Source organism: Poecilia latipinna, unplaced genomic scaffold, assembly GCF_001443285.1.
Source record: "Poecilia latipinna isolate Pla-1442-1.1 unplaced genomic scaffold, P_latipinna-1.0 Scaffold2065, whole genome shotgun sequence".
Classification (NCBI taxonomy): Eukaryota; Metazoa; Chordata; class Actinopteri; order Cyprinodontiformes; family Poeciliidae; genus Poecilia; species Poecilia latipinna.
Genome location: NW_015114681.1, coordinates 28,339 through 35,709, shown reverse-complemented (window position 1 = coordinate 35,709; position 7,371 = coordinate 28,339). Strand labels below are relative to the sequence as shown.

At 37.3% G+C, this 7,371-nt stretch overlaps 1 long non-coding RNA gene across 1 annotated transcript; it reads right to left on the bottom strand.

Moving 5' to 3' along the window:
- Positions 1-3,812: 3,812 nt before the first annotated feature.
- LOC106936038 (uncharacterized) lies at positions 3,813-4,831 on the bottom strand. The gene is made up of 2 exons (XR_001422039.1): positions 4,734-4,831; positions 3,813-4,531 (listed from the first exon to the last, which is right to left on the bottom strand). It is a non-coding gene; the product is annotated as an uncharacterized LOC106936038 (long non-coding RNA).
- Positions 4,832-7,371: the final 2,540 nt, after the last annotated feature.

The following is a 7,371-nucleotide window of genomic DNA, read 5'->3' as shown; positions in this document are numbered from 1 at the left end:
CTCTCAGCTAATCAATTAATAGGTCGTCTTCTAGAGCTGGAGTTGTAGCACAAGCACTGCAGAACCAGATGAATTAGTTTATGGGGCACAGCCTTATAGGACTGGGTTGAGGCAATGTGGGATTTGTTTTGTTTTTAACATTTTGTCATTAATTTGTGTTTCTACTAATTTGGTTTGCAGTTGTTTTTGGTTAAGTCTCAGATTGTTTCTAGTCTTGTCCTGGGTTCCTGGGTTTTTATTGGGTTTTAAATTAGAATAATAAAGTCCATTTTTAATATTGTAAAAGAATGTATAAATAAAATATATTTTGTATACTATTTCTGTTTCATCATTCTAAGCCAGACCTACCTGGGAATTGTTAATTGGGAGACTCTAGGCCACTTGATATTATTTCAGTGGTCTACCAGTTGGCTTTAGGGCCACGTCCTCAGTCACAATCCGGGTTCTTTCCGCCGTGTTACACTTGCTCAGTGAGTTTGTTGAGTATATAACTTTATATCATTGGTTCAAACTATTGTTGTTTTGAGAACAAAGCCTTAGAACTACCTCAGGCAGGTATTTATAAATAATAACTGAGACTAAACCATTCGGCTATTATTTTCCTGATAATCTGGTGGTGCCGTGACTTCTTAATTTTGATCTATATTAAAAATAAAATGCATAGAGCACAGCTAATAAATGATTGGGTTGACGTCTTGGAAGCAGTACCCAAACAGAGAACAACTAGGAAACAAAGCATGAGACACTAATTCAGTTTAAAAAGACATCCATATTGGTGAAGTAATAGATGACATATGCTAGCTTTAGAACAATGTCTGCAATAAAATCCACCAGCTAAGCTTAAGCTAATAGACTGATAAAGGAGTCAGAACACATTGGAATGCTCCCTTTAGAAGTCACTACCTTCGTGCTCCTCTCCACCCACACATTTATTAAAATCCCTAACCCACCATGCCCTCACGTTAGAGTGCAGAGGAGTTCTGCTTTTTCTAATGGTCTAATACCCGTACATTTAAAACAAAATCCTGCCAAAGAATTTAAAATCAAGGACAAGGAGGGTGAAGGGGGTAGTGTGTCAAAAAGGCACAGAAATAAGTTTTCAAATAAATGATAAAGCAGCTTCAAAGCAGGAGGGAAAGGATGTACAGCATGTTTTATGTGTGTATGTATGTGTGTTCAGAGGAAACTGAGAAGGTAGCAACCTTGGTCTACAGGGAAGAACATATCCTTCACTTCCTGGAAGGCAGAGCGCTCCACAGTGGAACAAAACGTTCAGTGATGGAACGTCTTCAAATCATCTCAATAATTCATTTGTCTGTGAAGTGCTGCTAAAGCGAGGGATCTTTTGAAGTGGTAAAGGCGCAGGATGGCTGAGCTGTGGAACACACATGAAAACAAGTGCAGCTGTAAGGACATTAAATTTGATTTGTAAGCTTTTCCATATAACTATATCTGGCATATCTGACTTTATGCTGCATGGTAGTGTACAGGTCAAACTATTATTTCACAGCTGTCTCACCCTCCGTCTCATTTATACACACTCACACATTATGTTTTACTGTCTTTACAAGGACTTTCCTTTGATTTCCATTCATTTCTTATTCATTTCTATAGTCTAACCTAAACCCAAATCACACATTATTCTAAAACCTAACCCTTCACCCAAAATCAACCTTTCTTCATGTGGGACCAAGCATTGGGCTCCATAAGGAGCATGGGGTCCTTGCAATGCAGTATTTTTTAAGAAAAATTAGTCTTATGAGGTGAGAGTCTAAAACACACACAGGCACATCAGCTTTATAGCATCTAGGTCTGTTTGACATAAACCTTCATGGTGGTAAATTAATACACAAAGGAAGTCAGAGGTTGCCACACTTACACTAATAGGAAAATCTACAAGAACTGTACAGGTGCATATGCTTTATAGTTTGAAAAAAAAGTATTTTTGTATTGTATACATAATTAGAAACTAGTGCAAACATAAACAAGAAACAATTTACCATGTATGTTTCTGTTTCTAGAAATGTTATTTCTGCCTCCTGGGAGATGCAGTCATTTCCCAGGCTGTGTACACCTGCTCTTTACATGACTGGCTACATTTAAAGGAGCGGGACACATTTACTAAGGTTATGTGATCTTATGCTAGGATTAAAACAACAAACATACTTCTATAAAACTCAGCACACTAAAATGTCAGACTTCATGGATAAAGACTACTTTATGAATTATTTTTCATACACATATAAGTCCTTCAAGACTGATTTAATCTATATGAAAGAAATTCCATGGATTGCGTTTAACCAACCTAAATAATAAAGCATTTAATGCCTTATGATGAAGGATATGTTGATTAAATAGGGATACTAAACACACAAAGTGTTTGTCTTCCTTCCATGTTACATACTTTAATTTATAGACATGCAATATTCAAATATTATTTAAGCATTTACTTTAAATAAGATCCCTACAATTTATTTATTTATGAACAAAGGGAATTTTAGTGCATATGTTTTATGGCCAGAGGAAAAAAAAATGTGACATGATGGCTCATCAGATTCAGAGGAGAGAAGCAGCAATGAAGAAGTTTGGGTCTGAAAAATGCCTCAGAGCTGATCTGCTTAGCTGCTTTCCTCTCCCGCATGAAGTCACCAAAGGAGTTACTAACTCTCAACTGTATCCTAAACATAGAAAGTATTCCCTAACCCCAGTCAGCCATGGCAGATGGCAGCTCACTCTGAGCCAGGTTCTGTTGAAAGATTCTTTGTATTTGACATTTGGGGTAAGAATGTAATTCCTTTTCTATGCAGATAGAGTACCTGCTTTACCTGTATGGTATGAAATAATCTCATAGGTGGATCATTGTTTTTAACCCATATTTTCCCTGAGTGAGAAAATGTACCTGTAGCAGAAACAAAGTAGTTTTCAAGAGGTATCCTGATGACGTGTCTGAGCCTTTTGATGTATAGGAGTGAAAAGGACACCAAGAAACTTGAACTCCTTCACTGGAGGCAAATCTGCCCTCTGACTCAGAGGAAGCCACCACCTTTTTTTCTGTTTGAGAACCCTGAACTCAGACATAGAGGAACTGACTCTGATTCGGGACACTTCAAACCCCCCAGTACACACTGAAGGTCGAGGCCTGACATGACCCTCAGTCACATTTTCACAAAAACCAAAGATGAGTTTCTAAGGTTCCTAAACCAGACATGCATCCAGGCCCAGGCTTTCCACTTGAACCAAACATTTCTTGCTGGGATCACTAGACTGAGCCTTCCAGTAGCTCCTTCACACTGAACCCAACAAAGCTTTAGAGCCAAATTATACACTATCTTCATAAGATTTGTAAGATTTATTGCTGGGTCACTGCAAGCAATTGTATGTTTGACTTTTTACTATTGCTCCACTCATGTTTTTGGAGTTTCTGAGCTTGTCCTTTAGATATCTGATGCTACAACATCAGATATCTAAAGGGCATCATAGAAATACAGCACATATGAATATTCACACCACTGGAAAAAACTTGAGCCTTAAATTTCAAAACACAATAACAAAAGTGAAAATGCAATAATTTGTGAAACAATATTGCACACAACACATGATTTCTCTCATGTCTAAGGACAGTCAAATGTAATGTCAGTATTGCTCCACTCACCTTCCCAATTAGTTCAATAATGATAAATATTTATTACTTAGGTGAGTCTGCACCAGAAGCACCCTTAACACAACACCGGGTAGATTCTGCAAACCACCTGGCACATATGGTGCATGTCCCAGTCAAATCATGCATGTCATCATATGGCTAAAGCAAACATAACAGTCAACAGCTCTTGATTGATTTTACTACTTTATTTGTTTGGATGCTGCATTTTTAAGCAAAGTTCAAACAAAACACATTTGAGCGAGAAAATTCATTAAAAACTTGTGAAAACGATGGTGAAATCTGAATGACCCTAGTCATACTTCATCGTTAAAAAACAAAGCTCTCACAAATTTCAGTAAGACTATATATATCAAATAATTGATGTCATTTCCTCTGACTAACCAAAGAATATGAAGATGACTACAGAATAGTGTTTGTAATGAATCTCAACAGTATGTACAATTTTCTGTGCTTGGACATAAAACTTTTAAAGCATGTTCAACAATCTTTAAAAAAAAATCAAAGAAACTACCTGGATTCACAGCGCCTGAAATAAAGCATCTTTAAATTACTGCTATAGCTCAAGGTATTTCAAGGATATATTGTTGGCACCATGGTTTGAGTTTTTGTGCCTATTTTCTTAATTAAACATCAGTATTTGTTTTGTTCCAAGTCCATAACTCTTGGAGAAATTATGCACTGAGTCGAGATTCCCATGTAAATGGGCTCTCTGTACTTTCTGTAATCCCTCCATCTTTGAGTCTTTGTCCCTGTACAAGGTGGGATTCTTCCGATGGGATTGAAACTTCTTTGCTTGTCAGGATCATAGCTTTGTACTGCTGTCCTGTTATCTTCAGGTGTGTGATAAGGAACTCTGCAGAGTTCTCCTATCTGGAGGGGAAAAAAAGACGACCCAAGGTAAGCATGCATTACAACAAAGATTCATCACTGCTTCTATTTATCTTGGCTTTGTTCCAGCTTACACACATTCATACAAACACAAACATGCTCTCATTGGAAAGCTAACATGGTAAAAGCCCAAATGGATCTGTCAGCATAATGCATCAGTAACACTTTCTTCACCTGGACACACCTGTCATTCTTGAGTGATCCTGCAGATCATAAACAGCCTATAGGGGCTATCAGATTTTTGCTTGGTGTAGACCAGTGTTTCTCAACCCTGGTCCTCACAGCCCCCCTGTCCTGCATGTTTTAGGTGTTTCCCTTCTGCCACACACCTGAATTGTATCTCTGGATGATTAACAGGCTTCTGCAGTACCTGATGAATCAACTGTTCTGGAATAGAGGCTCATCTAAAACATGCAGAGCAGGAGGGCTGAGGACCAGGGTGGAGAAACACTGGTGTAGATACTGTGACTGAGTAAATAAGCGACAAAATTATCCTCTATCAGTGAAATGTTTAATAACCTTGACCATAATATGTTAAATTCAGCTTAGTCTTCAATTCTGATGTTTTGTTGTGTTTTGACAGATTTGACATTTCACTGCCCTGCCACTAACACAGATACAAACGGTTTATCTCCCAGTCTTTCTAGCAAATAATTGCAGCTTGTTCATTCTGTGGCAAGCTGTGGTACCTTGAGGAATCCAGTCAGCAGAATTACTAACAATATATTTACTGACATCATCCAATTGGTTAAATTGTCTTTTCTTAGCACAGTTTTCTGTTCTAGCAGCTACATATTCATTAGCCTGTTTATTATTCACCAAAGAGGAACTTTAATCTTTTGCTCCAGTGCATTTCTGTGACAGGTGTGGATATTAATTATGTAAAAACTTTAAAATGCACACAGTCACCCAGATCTAGCCTATTAAATGAAGTTTGCATGCTGTTAAAAAAACAAACAAACTGTGTACTGGTATAAATAACAGTTTAACTCTGAGTGGTACAGAATAAATTTACATAAATACTCATAGCAAGTATGAGTTTATTAATTAACAGAGGTCAAGATGTGGCATTTTTGATCTGTCACATTTTATTTGTTAATTGTTGTGATGCTCTTCAGTTAGAGACTAAGCTGCAGATGACACTTGGAGAGAATACACTAACAAATGAGATAAAGCAATCTATGAAAATCATATTATAAAAATATTACTTTTTAACTCTTATTTTGTGGAAATAAAAAAAATCACAGCTGATTCAAAATAAACTTATTAAATTAGAACTGTATAAGCTCATTTTATCATATACTACCACCAGGTCTATGTTGTGCTCTGGTTGCACCTGTGACTCACACACCCCTGCATGCCCTCTGTGAACAGAAATATTCCTTTAAAGCTGCCTTTGCTATAACTCATACGCATCAAATTCATATTTTATACAAACTTTTGTAGCATTTCTTCACAAACTGTTAGATTGAGGTGATGTTTTTGTTGTCAGGATTCCAGAGAAAATCTTCAGTATCTGTTATGTCTAATATGCTGTATTGAGTTTTGCACGCTGTTCCCTTTCAAACACTATATTCATCTGCTAATATGACATTTGCAGTCTAGATACTGACTACAAACAAAGAGTATCAGAAAACAGTGCTATCTTTCCACAGATAAAAATGTTGATATCCATTTTGAAACATCTTCAAACACTTTTTCTCAATTGAGGCCGTAGATGATTTGTAAATGCCAGTGAGTTGCTTTTTTCCCCAAACAGATCAGTATTATATGTGCTGCTGTTATCATCACTGCTTTCAGTCAGTCAGTTCTCCAGGGCTGCAGCTTGTCCAGCTCACAGGGTTTATATCTGAAGAATGTCAACACAGAAAGGAATGACCTTCTGCTTCAGTCTCATCACGGCCAGCCAAGAGTGGGAACAAGTCATTTTCTTTTCTTTTTTTACTTTTATATCATTAATGGTAAGACACTTACACATGCGGCATATGAATATTGGGTTGATGCACAAAGCTTCAGCAATTTTTCTGACAACATATTCAGTTCCTTTCTGAGTGGGAACCATTTGGGATCCACTCTGGAGCAGGCCATTACAACAGACAGCTGCACCTCATGTTGATCAGATATCAGATATGCTATGATCAGCATATCTGATATAGGGCGGAAAAGTGATGACAATTCTAGGGGCCCTGGCCAGCAGGGGGCCCTCCACAATTTAATTATTTATTTCTTGTTCATATAAATAAAAAAAAATCGGGGTCCTGTCAAATACAACATTAATCATATTGTATTTTCAAAGATTGTTTTTAACAGTAAAAATGTAATGTTACCCCTCCCAGACCAAAAAACACTCATCCGTTTTTGCCCTGAACTCCCCTCTATCTGCATGAAATGGTTCATTCCTGCTTGGAGCTAGACTGTGATACTGTTCAGCTGCAGTTAGTAGAAACTGCAGCTGAATACAGCTGCTACGAATGACTGAAGCAGTTATTATGCTGCTAAGAAAAGTTATAAAATCAGGTTTTCAAAAACAAAATAGAGAGAGGGAGAGAAAAAAAGTCAAGAGTGTTAATTTATAACCCAGCTTTTCTCCAAGAGAGGTGGGTAGACTGTATGAAATTATCAAACACTTAGCATAATTAGCTTAGCTACAGACTACTGTTTGCCTCCAGTTCACTAGCATTTAATGAATTAAGGAAAAAAATTACCAACATATTCATATATTTAACTTGTCCCTTGTAGCTTTTACCACACTTAACAGATGAGTCAGTCAGCAGCAGCAGCAGCTCTAAAACACGTCCCTCCTGAGTGAAATTAAAGCTGCA